At 54.6% G+C, this 16561-nt stretch overlaps 1 protein-coding gene across 3 annotated transcripts in view; it reads right to left on the reverse strand.

Moving 5' to 3' along the window:
- CNTFR (ciliary neurotrophic factor receptor) overlaps window positions 1–14754 on the reverse strand; it is a 212554-nt gene extending 197800 nt beyond the window's left edge. Inside the window, exon 1 of one of the 3 annotated variants that reach the window (XM_054186256.1) lies at window positions 14590–14754. The gene's annotated coding sequence lies outside the window, so the exon portion shown is untranslated. The remainder of the gene's footprint in view (window positions 1–14589) is intronic. The other 2 variants (XM_054186257.1, XM_054186258.1) reach the window with 2 other exon arrangements.
- Between the last annotated feature and the right edge of the window lie 1807 nt (window positions 14755–16561).

A 16561-nucleotide genomic window follows, 5' to 3' on the forward strand; every position in this document is an offset into this window, starting at 1 on the left:
GTTTTAAACAGGCAGGCCAGACGTATAACAGCCTCCCAACTTCGAGCCGTTTTGATCCAGCCAGCCCCCTCTCTGCTGAGTTCTGTCAGGAGACAGGCACAAAGCACCAATTAAACAAAGACGAGTTATGCTTTTTCTGTCAAGCAAAAAAGAAAAAGGTGGGGGGGAGATGATGATGACGGGGGGAGGAATCCAGCCCTGGAGTCATTTTGCTTTCAAAACAAGCTGTCAAGGCAGCCCGCTCTCCTCCCATCTCCCACAGAGGAAGAGTGAGGGAGCACCCGCACGCCTGCCATGGACACGTGGCGTCAGTCATCAGACCACACCATCAGTCACTTGGCACATCGGGCCGAGCCCTGCCCTCGCTTTCCCTCGGGCATCCGTCAAAGCCTGTGACAGGGAACGAGAGCAGCAGATTCCCAGCGAAGGCACAAGCCCCACCAGCTCCTCCGATGAGAATCCCCACTTATGGGCCATTAGGCTGGGCGGGGTGGGGGGGAAAGACAAAACTTGAGGGCAGCAAGGGCTCAATGCACTAGCTCGTCTGGCCACATCATCAGCTCACTTTTTCCATGGCAGAGCCATGCACAGCTGGCACAAACATTCACGCATTGCTTCTTCTGCCATGTAGGCTACCAGGTTTGAAGTCCCCCTGCACAGCCAGCAGCTCTGCTGGCTCGCGGCCGAGCTCAGGACAGCAAGCTGAGATCTTCCCCCATACATTCCACACCCCTGCTTGGCTCAAAGCAAGGCTACCTGCCATCACAACATAATGCCGAGGAACCACACCACCAAGCGTGGACACAGCAAGCTCTCCACCCCTTTGGGCACTACCAGCTCTGATTCTCCCCTGAGCACCTGCAAGCCGTGCCCAGATCTCACCCAGCACGCATCGGTCCTGCCGCTGGCCAGATTAGACGGTGACAAAGACCCCTCCAGGCTTTATTTTTGCACGTGATTGAAGAAGATAAATAGCAAACACAGCCACTTCCAGGGTGGAAAAGGGCAGGCAATTTAGCAGTGCACAAGTGCCAAACTCTCAAACCAGGACAATATCCTATTTGCTTCCTTAACAGAGCCCGTTAGTACCAATCAGGGCATCAGCTTCACTCCCACCTCTTCTCTCTTGGGGTCTCCAAAAGCAGCAGCTAACTGCAGCAGCAAAGTCACCCCCAGGAGCCAACGCACCGTCTCATTTCAAGAGGGTGGCACTCGTGCTGGCCTGCCGGCTCCCAAGGAGGAACTGATTACCCTCTGCCACATTAGGAGGTCTTCTGGGCGGGATCCATCCCGCAATTAGCACAGATGAGGAGGGAAGAGCATCTCTGCTTGGGCTGGCGGCAGGCACTCTGGCTCACTCACCAGTGCCCCGCTCATTAGCATGGGGTCACTCAGCTGCAGCGGGGCACAAGCACCACTTGGCTATTGCAACACCACTCACGTCCGCTGCTGTGGAAGTGTTGAATTTCCTTTAAGAGCTCTGGAGCTCTCGTTTTGAATTTGAGAGAGAGAAAAAAAAAAATCTCACAAAGAATTACAGGATCTCTGTAAACATACCAGAGGAAAAAAGAAAGTGAATCTTTGAGCCTCTTGACCTTGGCAGTGTCCTTATAATTAGAAGACTATTTATTTTCAGTTAAACCCCAACTATTGAACAGACAGTGTCAAGTTGTTTTTTTCTGAGCAGGTGATTATCCTGCCCGACTAATCTAATGAAAATTATCAGGAGGCTACTGACCTCCTGCTGCACACACTAAATAATGCACAAAGCTTCAGGATCAGACAGGCAAATCATAACCCTGCCTTATCTTATCACTTTCTGTACAGCTCCAGGCTTGTTCCACTCATGTTTGGCTGTGTTAGCCAAATGCTATCTCAGTGGAAACCACAGCAGACCCAACCCTGAGAACTGCACAGCAAAAAGTTACCTCTGTAAGATTTATTTTCGTAGAAGCCGGGAGCTGCAGCAGCAGATATATTTAGCCTTTAAGCCGCTGTCTGGCTCCTGAGCCTGTGGCATGAGGTGGTGGTCCCCTCGCACCGGGCTTTGGGAAAAGCAGTGTTGCCCTGCTGTTTTCACGAAGGGTACAAGGAAGGCAAGGTCTGGGGGGGAAAAAAAGAAAAAAAAAAAAAAAAAAAAAAAGGGTGCACAAAGGGGCTCATTGCTTGAGATGGGAAAAGCCCCCCCTTCCACTCCATCCTCTCGGAAACCCCCGTTTCTGCCTCCTCCTGCACACAAGGCTGCCCACCCCCTTTGGAGGTGTCACGGCACAGCCAGCTGCAGGAGAACTGGGGCAAAGCAAGAGGACCCAACACCCAGGATGCTCCATCCCCAGCTCGGGGCACACAGCGGGGCGCCGGGGGGTCTGCAGTAATCCTGTCCCACTTGCTGCTATTCCCCGCTCCTTCAGGGGAGACAAACAACAAGAGCAGCAGCTGGAAGAGATAAAGACTACAACTAGTAATTAAGGAGGCAACACCTAAACAAGGAGCCACAAAAAGAGTTATCACACACTGCCTGTACAGCCTCAGCTTGCGCAGCACACACAGACACAGGAATAGATTGCACAGGGGTAGCTTCAAGCCCCTGGGGAAGCTACAGAGAACTGTAGGAAAACACTGCTAAAGGGCAAGCTGACTAGTTTTTGCGCTCCCCAACACGAAATCCCAGCCACAACACCACAAAGACTACACCCCTCTTACCCAGCCCGGCCTCGTAGCCTCACCCTTACGCCCTTCACAGCCCCTCGGTCCTTCAGACCCCCCGGTAGAGGAGCTCCCAGCTTACCTCCGGCCACCGCTGCAGCCAGGACCTTCACCCCACAGCCCTTGCAAACTCCTGCCAGCCCCAGCAGCCTGCCCTGCTGCAGCCCTTCCCTTCCTACACAGCTCTCCCCACTCCCAAAGCTCCTGATCTATCCTCCCACCCTGGCTGTCATAGGGCTGGAGTCCCTTTCCTCCAGATTGGGAAGTGCTAAGCAAGACACAGGTGGGCAGGTTTTCTTGCCTTTTAAACAGCCGATTCCTCCCTGCTTGCAGACTTTAAGAATAAGAGGGGGCAAACAGTCTCCTCCAAAGGGAGCAGAAACAGAGACCAAGGTGGGTTTAGGCATAACAGAAGAGGGAGAAAGAGAAATCATAGAAGGACAGGCAGGAAATAGCACAAGATTCAGTTTTGGGAAAATACCAGCTAACACATGCAAGGAAAATGATCCATAGCAGAGATATTCAAAGGGAAGCAGAAATCTGGGAAAAATTAATGTCCACAGCAGCAATAGTGGGGGGACAGTGAGCAGGCAGGGCTTTGAAACCGAGTCCTACCGAGGCAGAGGCTCTCTCTGGGGCAGATCCCACCTCCACCGAAGGGAGGAGGTCTTGCCCGGCTGCTCTGTGGACATGGCCATGTCTAAGGGTGTTTTCAGAAGGATGATCCCAAGCCCCAGAGAACCCGGTCACACCATCTGGGCATGGTACGGCTGAAAGGGTTAACTGGCCAGGACTCAGCAAAAGGAGAGGTCCTTTGTTTTTCTCCCTTCCTTTCAGTTTTAGAAAGCTGTCTGTTGCTGAGGCATCTGAGTCACTTCTGGAAGAAGTTAGAATGATAATTAAATTTCTCCATCTCCTAGCCCGGGTGACAGGAGCAACATCGGGCTTCTGGTCGTTGAAGCCAACACTGTAATTGCTTGTGTCACAGCCTCGCTCCATCCACATGTGCTGACTCTGCCCTTAAAAGCCAAGATGCAGGTCAGTTCGTGGCTCTACTGTCGAGCAGCAGCTTGGTGTCCTCCACAGACACAGCGGTGAGTGCCAGGGCTGCAAGAGGGCCATTAGCTGGGTTAAACTGGCATCACCCTACTGAGTTATGTGGTATCCTCCGAACTGCTATCCCTCCTGGAAAATGCTGCTCAGGCAGCTCCCGACAGACACTGTGCAGGGTCCGGTGAGGGTAATGTGGGAGGTGAGAGCCTGGCAAAACCCAGTAACATACATCTGTCTCGGGATTGACTTTATCATCGGGCCAGATCAGGGAGAAAGCTTGCACAAGAAGAAGGGATGGATTTAAAAAATATATGGCAGAAAACACTCAAAAATGCCATGAGGACCAAAGATGAAGCTGGCTGCTGGTGCTGGGACCAAGGGAAGGCCCTGGCTCTCTGCACCAGCCGCTCCAGGGCAGAGGTGGCACCTTCCCCTTCTTGTACCGGGAAATGGGCACTGAGCCCAGAGACCTCTCGTCCCAGCTCTCATGGTGGCAGAAGGTTGCGACTTCCTGGGAGGGACTACGACACACCAGAGCTTGCAAATGCATGTTCTGGGGAGGTTTCTCCTTTCCCCAAGCTGGCTTCCAGCTGGAGACACGTGTCTGTGCTTGTCCCCGAGGCAGACAGCATCAACAGAGGCATCCTCTGGTGCCGCTCCCTGCCAGCAGAGCATGGCAAAGCATTAGAGTGACAGCCTCTGGGGACAAGAGAGAAACTTACTCACCACACACGGACAAGTGCTCACCATCCTTGCTGAAATCCAGCAGGCAAGCCACTGATTAGTGTCACTCCTCCTTGGCTGTCTCAAGGCAGACACCCAGCCTGCTGGGACTCTGCTGAGAACCCACCAGCTCATTGCACGCACGCTCCCCACTAAGACCTAGGTCAGAGGCAGGCTTAAGGAGGAGGAAGGGATCGCACGCAAGTCCCTACCGTTTCCCTCTCCATCCCAGCACCTCTTTTCCAGTGCAAGCCCTGCCTCTGCCTGCTGTTTTTCAACACCCGCCGCCAGCTGATTCCAGCATGGCCTGAGCAACAGGGAAAAAGGAAGCTGAAATCTGTTTCTCTTCACGCTTCCACCAGCTGAGCTGTTGCTGCAGCCCCCACCCATTACTGCCAGTGACAGCAGAGGCAGGAGGACTCCTCCAGGGCAGCAATGGAGCAGGGTGAGCTGTTGCAGGGCCAGCACTTAGGAGAAAAGTATCTTCAGCTTGACAACTCAGCAAATTTGGTCTGGAACTGGCAAGAGAGAATAAATGTAAAGCCTTTAAATGTCATCTTAGGGGTTCAGCTGCCAGAAGAACTAGAGACAGACAGACAGATAAGCACACAGCGCTACGCAGAGCCAGATGCCCTGCTTTGGTCTACGCAGAATATTTACTAATGTGTCCTGCAGCTGGCATGAGCTGTCAGCAACTCCAGAAATCTGGTTTTCTGCCACCAGCTCTGCCTCTGGGACCTCAAGGAAATCCCAAAGCCACTCCAGGTTTCAGTTTCCCCTCTTTGTGGGTAATGATGCTTCCCTGCAACCCCAGGTTGTGGCAAGGTTAAAGGCTGACCCTGGTAGTACAGCAAGCAGCCTTGGGGAACCCTCCAAGCCTGAATGCAGATGTGCAAGAAGCCAAACCAAACCAAACCAAACCTCCTGCTTGGGTCCTAGGCTCAAACACAGGTCAGACCATCCCAGTTCCTTCTTGGGAGAGGGGAAGTCAAAATCATCAACCCACTTCCTCTGCCACTGCTCCAAACTGGGTGAGTCACATCATCTTCTCCCTCCCTTTGCCAGCGCTGGGGAGACGGCAATCCCATCAGTGCACAACTGGCTCTCTCCTCTGCATAAGGCAGCCCTGCTTGGAAAAAACAACCTTGCTGGCCTGACTGCAGGTAAAGATGTGCCAAAACTGGGAAGCAGATATACTGCATGTCCTTGAAGGCAAGGATCCACCGTGGCTGTTGAAGAAGTTACTCTTCATCCTTGCTTCGCAAAGGAGAAAACTAGGGTGAACCTGAAGTTGCTGATCCAAAGCAAAAAGGCCTGGGGGGCAGCAGATGAGTCTGTACAGCAAAAAGCACCGTGCAGAGTTGGGATACAGAACATTGATGATCCCTCTCCCAGTCCTCATCCCATCTAAAGAAGCCCCAAGAACTTGGGTGAGTGTCAGCATTGCTGGGAGCAGGCAAGGCACATCAAACCGGAGCCCAGCATTGCAAGGTGCATGGATAAGAAATGGTTGACGGCAGCTTGCTGCGCGTCTAGAAGACGGATGCCTTCATTGGGAGCCCCCAGGCACACACCAAGGATGTCCTGCAACACTTGAGTTTCACAGAGCCCAAACTGCACATTCTCCAGGCAAAAAAACCCCAACCTATGCAGCCCCAAAGGTAGAGCCCCCAAAATGTTCTGGGAACTGGGACATATGGAAATATCCCATCAAAAGGGCAAGGGTTTCTGCCAAGTGGCATAGCACAACTGTGGCAATGGCAAAAAAAGCAATACTGTTCAGCCACTATGCTCCCTCCTGCGTAGATTTCAGTGTTAGCTGGTGCTCTGTGCCCCGTCACAGTACTTACTTTCATGCACGAAATAAAAACTAGACTCGCCAACATACCCAATGGGCCTGTCAAACTAATCACGTTAGGAGGACTGGAAACACACCAGCAGCAAGGGCCGGCCCCTGCTCCAGAGCCCTTGCAGAAATCACGCATCCAGGAGACGGAAAAGCCTCTGTTGTTCCCGGAACCAGGTCAATAAAAGCACAGACAACTCCATCCAGAGACAGACTTCTTTTTCTTTTTTTTTTTTTTTTTTTTTTTTTTATGAATCACAAGAAAGAGCAGCTTCAGCTCCCCCAGCTGCGAATAGGTGGGCAGGCACAAAGAGCCAGCGCGGAAACGTGTCTGTGCAACACGTGTGGGGAACCGGCCGCCCCGCACATGTCCGGGGTTTGGGATGGGGAGAGAGGAAACCGCTCCGAATGGCGGGAGAGCTGTGGAAAACAGCGGCCGGGTCCCTCAAAAACTGTCCCCTCCCCAAACTCATCTTTATTTGTGGGTGCACCTCTGCTGTAACCCTGTTATTTTTAGAACTCCTTGCTAAATGAGAAGCCCGGAGAACTGGAGAGAGCTTTTTTTGATTGAATGTCAGAGCAGCAGCAGCATTTTGTTCTCTCATTTTTACTGTATTTTATTTTTCAAGCCCTTAGTTCAGATGCACAGAGGAGGGTAAATCGCACATTGGCAAAGTCTGGCACAGGCTGCCTGCCCTTTGCATCCGAGAGCCACGCTCTAACCACAGGAGAGGACGTGTCCTCATTATCACCAGCATTTTTTAGGCCGTGGACAGAAGGACCATGGTGCAGAGTGTGTACCTGTATTCCAAGCAGACACAAGCTTGTTTTATGGTACATAATATTCTTTAATTTCACAAGTGAATGCTCGTGCCCGACCCCAAGGAACCCAGCCCAGCCTGCCTTCTCCGAGCACGCTGGCAGCAGCGGATCCCTCCTTCCGCGTTGGTCAGCTTGAAAAGCTCCAGCAAAGGGAACTTTACACCTCTCACAGATGATCCCATGCAGTTTGCAATAGCTGCTGTGCCTGCACGGGATTTGGGCAGGGATCAGCCTGGCTCATCCCTAGCTGTGCTGTTGGGCATTTGCAAAGCATGTAGCAATAAGATGCCTCGGTGGTCACCCCGAAATGAAGCTATTTCTGGAGAAAAGAAGATGCAGCAGTCAAAAAGCAGCTACCTTCTCTACCCCCCCATCCCTCACCTATAAAATGGCACCACGGTAACCTAAAATGCAAAGCGGTTCTCCCCCGCAGCACTTGGAAGCCATGGCAATAGCATGGAGTAGGGATAGCCAGGTGGATCAGCCCTGCAGATCCATGGTCCTACAAGTTACTATGTCCAGTCTCCAAACTATTCTCACCCGTGCACCAGAAAACCACCAGAGACCACTAGAAGTCAGAACATACCAGGCTGCAACTTTGTGAACAAAATTCATTCATTGGTTTAACACCTACATAATTAAAAGCAGGCACATCCCTCTGTAATTGCTAGCACAGAGATGTGCCTGGTTGTGTGCTTTAGGGGGCCTGTGATCCTGCCTACAAAAGCAAAGCTGGCCACTAGTCCCTGTGCAGAGCGGGGCTGCTCACAGCACTGGTGAAATCTGCAGCTGACACCGCCTTGCCCCAAGGATCTCCTTTTCTTCCCATCAAAACAGGAATAACAGTAGCTCTTTCCTCCCAAGGAGGTCTGAGCCAGCCACTGCTACCCCCAGAGGTGAGCACCACCCTCAGGGAGCACTTGGGTCCTGAGGGAGCAGACTCAAACCCTCCTGGCAATTCAGAGGGCTCTGACAGTGGTGGGGACCTCAGCTGTGATGGGGGAGAGGATGCTTTCGCTCACCCATGCTGAGAATGACAACGGGCCCTGCTCTCCACACTCATCCACCGGGCAACTCCTTGGCTCCACCTGGCTCCAACTGGCCTTTAGCATCACTAGTGGGAATCGGCAACTCATACTGTCCTCTCCTCAAGGGGCGGAGCGAACTGATGCAGTAAATACCAATTGACTCGACGGATAAAAGCAAGGAATGAGAGCAGCCCCAGACTAACCCCCAGTCCCTCCTCTCAGAAAGGGACCAACCACCTAGGTTTGGGCCAGCGGAGGTCCTGGCTGTGAGTCGCTTCCAGTCCCGGGGCAAAGCCCGCCCATCAGCCTCTCCCAGCATTTCTTGTGCTGTTTCCCCCACCAGTTCCCCCCTCACAGGGTGTGTTGCATAGTATTTCAATGCAACCAGGTCTGGGCAAGCTGGATTTCAGTTGATCCCATGCCCCTTCCATAAGGCAACATTAAGAGAGGGGTCACGATCCCTCCACCAGCTGCTGCAAACACAGCCATGACTAAAGTACAGCATCGTTTATGGCAAACACTTACTGCCTTCCTCCTCCAGCCTCCCCTGAGCGGGGAGCAGCAGAAAGCGATCCCCCCTGGGAAAAAGAGAGAGATTTCCCACATAATGGGCACCAGTATTAATTTTTCCATCTGCTGCAGCTTGCCTTTCATTCTGCGACTTTATGAAACATCACTCGGTGCTGGCAGCAGCCCCAGAGGGCATTGCAAGTCACCTGAAGGAAAACAGCTTTTTTCCAGCTCTGGCATCCGGGCTGCCTCCCAGACGGAGGGCGGCAGTCCTGGCCGTGCATGGCCAGGCTGCCCAGACAGCTCAGAGCCACGCCGCCGGAGCAGCGGTGCCTCAAGAGGGCTTCGATGACATCTTTAGGGTGTCACGGCTAATTAGAGCCCTGACTATACCCTCTAATTAGGTAACACCTTCAGACAAATCACACTCTCCTCTTCAAACCACGTCACGCCTTCGGACACAATCCCTAATTGACTTAAAAGTAGACTCAGCACTTCTTCACGGACCTCCTTCCACTTCACAAGGCATTTCAAAATAAATAAAGCCCTGGTCCTCAGCCCTGGCTCAGAAACCAGCTGGGGAAGTGCCCTTGCATCCGCACAGGGATGCACCCGCACGGCCGGACACAAAACCTCCATCAAAGGCACAAAGCAACCGCACTGACGCAGCAGCATCGTCCTCCTCTGATCTCTCATTTCCAGCCATCCTGGTGCTACTTTCAACAACAGTCAGCAAAGCCTTTTCTAGGAGAAAGGGAGTATTTGTGATGCGTCAGTGTCCTACTAAAAATATTGCCTGGGGGCTTGCAAGAGAAACGGTTCTCCAGCAAAGGAGTCTGGTATCTGGTGACAGAAGGCATTAAAAAAGCCTAACCATTTAGAAATTAATATGCCAGAATGTTATCAAGCATCAACATTTCAATCCAGAAGCCCGATTCCTGTTTTCATTAAGTAATGAATAAACTGAAATGATCTGAATGTTTTCAGTTTCCCACTAGCGCAAAATTTAAAGTAGATAGTCAAAAAACACCACACCATCATAACTGCAAACATGCTGAACAAAAACTATCAAAATTCATAGAAGATAAATATTGAGTCCGTCCAAGCCTCCTATGAGAACAATGTCTCTTTATTTGCTTTTCACGAGGTTTGTTATAACAAGAGAGAGAGACTCCAGTACACAGTGTTTTAATATACATATATGCATTCACAGCTGGAATAATAGATTTTAAGGACAGAAGACAATATTACAGCTGAATGTATGCAGAAATGCATAAACATACCTTCAAAAACACATTCTTTGCACCCTACCCAGATATATACATGAACACATATGCATTATATATATATACACACACACCATGTTTCAGATCGATCAGAACCATTCATTAAATCAGACTCTCTAAAGTTTCTGCTGCTTTGGGAAAACATGACCCTGAGGAGACATCATGCATGAACTTAACATCCATCAGAAAATGAAACCATAACACGCTTCATCTTGAAAGCCAACCCCAAATCTAGCTTAATCCCTGCTCCGGACAATGCCTCCGGAGAGGCATTAAAACCATGCGAGGTGTTTTCCTGGATTTCCCAAATTCCCCGGAGACTCCCTGGCACTCTGGCTGTATCCATCTCCCCCTCGCTTCAGAGCTGTTGCCAGATGAGCGCTCCCACCCTTATTCCTGCTGCTCCCACGGCTGCGGACGCAGGGATCCAGCGGAGCGTCGGCCGGAGAGCCGCGTCCTGCCCTCGCCGCAGGACGAGTTACCGGGGGGCAGCCCTCGGGGTTTTAACGCTCGGATTCCTACAAAATCTGCTGGGAGGGGGACGATGTAGGTGCTTGGAGGGTCAAGAGCGGCTTTGCATCCTTCTTCCCCACCCCCGACAAAGGGATTCCAGCAGATCTCGTGCCCCCTAGTGTCATCCCGGCGAACGGACCGGCACCGGGCACCGGCACCGGTACCACCGGGCCCAGGCACTGCCCTGGCTGATCCCACGGTAAAGCCGGCAACGAGTCCTGCTGGTACCCACAGCACCATTAAATGCCATCTCCACCACTTCAGGTGAAGGGCAACGCGAGCTCACTGGCCCTCCCGCGCCACCCCCGGGGCAGCGATAGCCCCCCAAGTGTACCCGTGGCCGGCACGGCGCCACCTCCGTTCCGGTCCCCGCAGAGCCTCAGCAAGATCTGCCCCACCGGCAGATAGCCCGAGCAGTGTCCCTGGCGAGGGGCCAAGAGGAGGAGGCAGAGCATCTGCAGTGGACACTGTCCAGAATACAACTCCTCCTAAAAATAGATGGTCCCTGGAAGGGCACGGTCCTTCCAGCTAATGTGAACGCTCGGTGCGAGGAGCTCAGGGTTTGGGGGTGACAGAACTTCAAAGTGCGTGAATGCAAGACACCACTGCCTTTGCGCAAAGCCCCTGCTTCTTCCCCAGGAGAGCACCTGTGGCATTGAGCTCTGGTCATCAGCGCAAGAAGCAACACACAAAAACCGTCCCAGAACCCAGGATCCCCACCTGCCAGCCTGCTCTGACCAAGCGACAAGACCCAGTATCTCCTGGGAGACTGCCCACGCTGGCTGCAATACTAATGGGTGCAACTGGGACCAGACCCCACGCACCTAAACAAGCGGCGTGTGCTGGACAGGAGCTCAGGAAAGATGCGCTGAGCCCGTGCATGTGCCTCAGTTTCCCCATCTGTCCAGCAGCCCCGATGCACCTTGCCCTCTCTTATTTGGCTCATCCCTCCTCATTCAACTGTGAGCTCTTGTGGGGACAGGCACGCCACAGGCAGCACCTAGAGCACCGGTCCCTTCCCTCAGCATGCAAACAAACCTTGGCACCTCATCGCCAAAATTTGGAGGAATTCTCCCCAGGGCACTGACCTGGGTATGCTGCTTTCTTCTGCAACACCGAGCAGGGACTATAGCTTAGAATAATGGGGAAGTAACTCAGTTCAGTGCTGACAAAGCATCACAAGCCCCAGCGGGGTGGGAGGGGAGGAGGTGTCCTTCCCTCACGCTGCCATGCCTGGTATACATCATGTTTAGGGCCAGGCATACGTCACCTACACAAAATGGACAAATTGGAGGGATTTCAGAAAAATGAGCGACAAAAATGATCAGGAGGCAGAAGGGATTGATTTACAAGGGGAGATTAAAAGAGCTGTGATCAGTCTAGCTGGGCTGAACGAGTACTGACAGAAGCAGTCAGATGCTAATCTGCAAATGGGATGAAAACGATATGGGAAGGAATAATTTAGCATCTTCAGCAGTGATGGGATGAAATTAAGGGGAACTGAGTAGGTAGGTAAAAAAAACCAAACATAACCAACAACCCAAAATAAAACTCCTTTCCTAGTTCTGCATGACTTTGTCTCTTTCAAAACACGCAAAGTCCCCAAAACTCTTTCTGCCGAGGACAAGCACCCTCGGGAGCAGCTGTGCCTGGGTGGCTAAGAAGGTGTGCACACACACATACGCACACATACACAGACACAGCCCTTTCCCCCCCGCCCCCGACTCACACTGAGGAAAGCAGCAGGGCCTCCGCATTAACCCGAGAGGATGGAGGCTTCACGCTTGCAGGAAAGCGGTGGAGAGAGAAGGCTAAATCCTTCTGGGAGAGGTGGGAAGGTCCCCGCAGAAGGATGCTTTTGCTCTCCCAGGTCTTCACGGGGGGAAAGGTGCTGAGACAGCTTCCTGCAAAGTCACAGGAGTGAGCTCAGCTGCGAGTACTCGGATATTTACACACAAACAGCACATTACTCAGCAACTCCCATTTGTCAGGCGTAATGGCAGCGGCAGCGATAATAAACGACAGAGCCGAGAGACAGGCTCCCCAGACGCATACCCAGCCCCAGCCTGAGCTGGAGCAGGATGCATTCCTCCAGCTTGCCGGGGAATTAATTGAGAGTGGCCAGGAGCCGGGGCTCACACCCACAAAACTCCTGCTGCCGGCTTCGGAGAGTCAGCCACGTCTCCGAAAGCCTTGGGCTGCACAGTTATTTGTACGTGTATGTGCATCAAGAGATTTGCAGCTCCGAGAGGTACCAGAGCTTCTTCTTTTCCAAGTCCAGGAGGTGCCAAGCACCTTCCATGGGGATGAGGATGCAGCACCTTGGCAGGATCAGATCCTCCCAGGGTAAGTCAGACCAAAGATAATGCACGATCGTCAGATCGTGGCTTGGCCTGTTCTGACAACAGGCTCTGATGAAGTTATCCTAAAGCGCTGTTGCAAAGAAGCCTGCCAGGCACAGGGCTCTCATTTCCAAAGCACAGCCCGTCTCGGAAAAGTCCGCCCTCCCCAGCGAGCTCTGGGCCAAGGACCTGGTCCCAGCAAGATGCCTGGTGGGACACGAGCATCCCCTGCACATCCCCAGCCATCACGGCAAAGATTTGTCTCCTCATGGAGTGGCAGGGCAGGGAGTAGGATCGGCTGCTCCCACATATTTGCACATTTCGCAGGAAGCAGCCCGGTGTCCCTGCCTCGCTGCCTGCACACACGGCCGGCAGGACCGGCATTGGCGTGTGCAGGTCCCGTCCCTCGCAGAGGTAAACAAGACGCGTACATGGAGAGTGGGCACGGGCAGAGTCAAATTAGCAAAATCCCTGCAGAAGTCAGCAAGTTCCTGAGCAAAAAGCAATCTGAGGAAAAGACCTCCTGGACTATCCCACAAATCGAAACACAAAGAGACGTGAAAAAGAAATCAAACAGCTTTGCAGGCAATCCCCTTTCTACAACCTGTACAGACCCTACACATGTATCTATAAGCAAGGGGTAGGGAAGAAAGGAGCTTTCTAAGAGAGAGAAGGAGAGATGCCAATCTTTATACCAAAAAAAAGTTTAGTGGATTAAGAAAGAACTGCTGGAGGAGCCAGGGAAGCCGAAACATGCAGACCAGGTTCTGTCCCCAGCAAAGGCAGCACAAATTAGCTCAACGCGCTGGTTGGAGTCCCAATCCAGTTTTAAGATTGCAGTGGGGGAAGTCACCAAGATCTGGAAATGTCAGGGAGTTTGTGCAGCAAAGGGATCGGTGTGTATTATGCAATTCTGGAAAGCCGCCCTCGTACTCGCGCTCGGGATGAACTGCCTAGCCCAGGGAGAGCAGTTCCACAGAAGGACCAAGCAGACACTTTTCTTATAAAATCGCCCCCCCACCCCTAATAGTAATAATAATAATAATAATAATAATAATAAAAAACTGCGCTGCCACAGCAGAGGAAAGGGCAGGTTGCGCCTTGGGAGAACCAAAGAAAAAAGTCTGCTCTCCCGCCCAGGAAATCCACGGGCTCCGGTTTACAAAGAGCCACCCGGCAACCTCGGCTCCGGCCCCGCCGGAGCGGCGCAGCGGGCGAGGAGGGCTCATCCCTCTCCCAGCCTTCAACCTGATGCCCTTCCCAGCGGCCGCGATATCCTCCCCGCCGTGCCCGCCGTGCCGCCCCGGGTCGGGGGGGGTGGTGGTGGTGATGGTGGGGGTGTGCTGGTACCTCCCCACCCACCCCGCATCCCTCCCCCGGCCGGGAACGCCCGGCCGGACACACACGGCAGAGCAGGGAAAGTAAGTTGCCCAAATTGTTTCTTCGTGGGCTTCCCCCCTGCCCCGGCGGTGGGATGGGGGGGTGGGGGTTGGCGGGGGTGGGGGGGGTGGGGGGGGCGCGGACATGCGTGGGCGCGGTGGGGAAAGGTGCGCGGCGGCGGGGTGTGTGTGGGGGTGGAAACAAGCCTTTCCCCCCCCGCACCCCCACCACCACCCCCCCTCCTTTTCGCCTCCCAAAAAGGCGGCGGCGGGCACCGGGGCTCGCCTCCGCTGACCCCCCGCCTCCTCCTCCTCCGTCCCGCGGCTGTGCTTGGGGTGGGGGGACGACACCCCGCACCGCCCTCCGCCCCCGGTACTCACGGCGCCCCTCCTCGCCGCCGCTCCCGGCGCTACCCCATGCAACCACCGGCTGCTTCTGCACCGGCTCGGGGGCTATAAGCTCTTTTAAACTCCAGCACATAACCCATGTGACCGCAGAAGCCACTGGTAAGGAGCGCCGGGGAGCCAGCGATGAGCTCAGCCCGCACCCCCCGGCACAGCGCCGGGGACGCGCTCCCGGCCCCGCCGCGGCGCGCACCCGCCCCGCACACACGCACACGCACACACAACACACACACCCCCCACCCCCACACACACCCTTGCACACGCAGGCTCTCCCCCCGCACACACACACCCCTCCCCGCGGATGCTGAGCGGGAGGGGGGGTGCCGCACACAGGCATCCACCCGTGCAAATGCACACGGCGGAGCACACTCGTGGAAGCACCCACGCCGTGCACCGCACAGCCCCGGCGTGCACGGGGTAGGGGGCACGCCGCCAGTCACCCCCCCTTCCCCACTTCCCCCCCCCGAGGTGCAGACCCCAGTGAAGGCGGCATGCTCACGGCCCCCCTGCGCGCACACGCACACTCACGCGTGCCCTGCACCCGTGGGGTCACACACACTGTTCTCCCTCCAGACACTCCCCCCCCCACACACACACTTCCCCAAATCAAGAGATGCAGACCCAAATGAAGGCGCTACACCAACATTTCCATGCATACCCTCGCACACACCCCACTTGTGAGTGACGCACCCCCTTGCACAAGCTTTCCCCCACCCCAGGAGCGCACAACGGAAGCACCACAAGCAGATGCAGACTGAAATAAGAGCATCGCACTCACCCCTCTCTCACACACACACACACAGGCTACACAACTGAATGCCCAACGCAGGCGAGGCTGCTCCCATGCTGTCTGGCACAAGCGATGCACACGCAAGACAGCACGCCCACAACGCGCACCCACCTTTCCCACTCGGATGTGACCTGCTCATCCATCGCACCCCCACAGCAACCCACCCTGCCCCTCCAACGGTGCCCCGTTGGCATGTGGGGTCTCCCTGTTTCCCATCGCAGGTAAACCTGTCACACGTGTAGGGGGACAGACGTCCTCCTGTGCTGTGCACGACTGGAGACAAGGCAGAAGCCTCTGAGGTGGCCATGCAGCCAGGCCAGGGTGCCCACTCCAGCTGTGGCACGACGGAATTTGGGAGTGCCAGGATGAGATGTGCCAAGGAAGCGGGGGGTGGGACGGGAGCCGGGTGTGAGGCTTTTGGTGTGCAAAAGGCTGGGACAGGCAGGCCTGGCTGGGCAGGTGCAGGCGTGTGCTGCTGGGGCACGCCAGCAACACATGTGAGGAGGCAGAGCTGGCAGGCAGAGGGCTTCGCTGCAAGCTGAGTTATGGAAAATGACTCTTTCCAAGGAATTGCTAAAATTAAAGCAGCAGCGAGGCCAAACGAGCAGGAGCCAAAGGGGAGGGTGAGCAAGGACACCCGAGCAGCCGCAGGGCGAGGAAGGGCAGGGTGGGCAGGAGGCCGAGGAAAAGGCACTCTTGCAGGGCTTACACCTCCCTCCAGCTCCTGCCACCCGCACAGGACACACCTGACACCTTGGAGGGGGGGAAAGGGGGGATTTGGGGAAAGGCTGATTGGGACTGCGGTGCCACTGGCGGGGGGGGTGCCACGGGGACGGAGATGTGGGGAGGCATAGCCCTACCCAGCCACATCCCCAGTTTGGCTGCCAGCATGCAGAGAAATCTCTCTGTTTGCCCAGACAGGAAGGGACAAATGCCCATGGAGAAACACCCTGCTTGCTGCCAGGGGCTGGGTGCCAGCGAGGGGCAGACACTGGCGCTGACGGGGGCTTTCTGGGGAGCCCTGCAGAGCCCTACAACTTGTTACAGGAGCCCTCTGCCCTGGCCCCCACCCAGTGGCTGTGGCAGGGCTGGGGTGCTGCTCCCTGGACATCATCATTCGGGTCGGCAGTAAGGGCTGTTTCATCTTCCAGATAACCG

The sequence above is a fragment of the Rissa tridactyla genome, chromosome Z, assembly GCF_028500815.1.
Source record: "Rissa tridactyla isolate bRisTri1 chromosome Z, bRisTri1.patW.cur.20221130, whole genome shotgun sequence".
Lineage (NCBI taxonomy): Eukaryota > Metazoa > Chordata > Aves > Charadriiformes > Laridae > Rissa > Rissa tridactyla.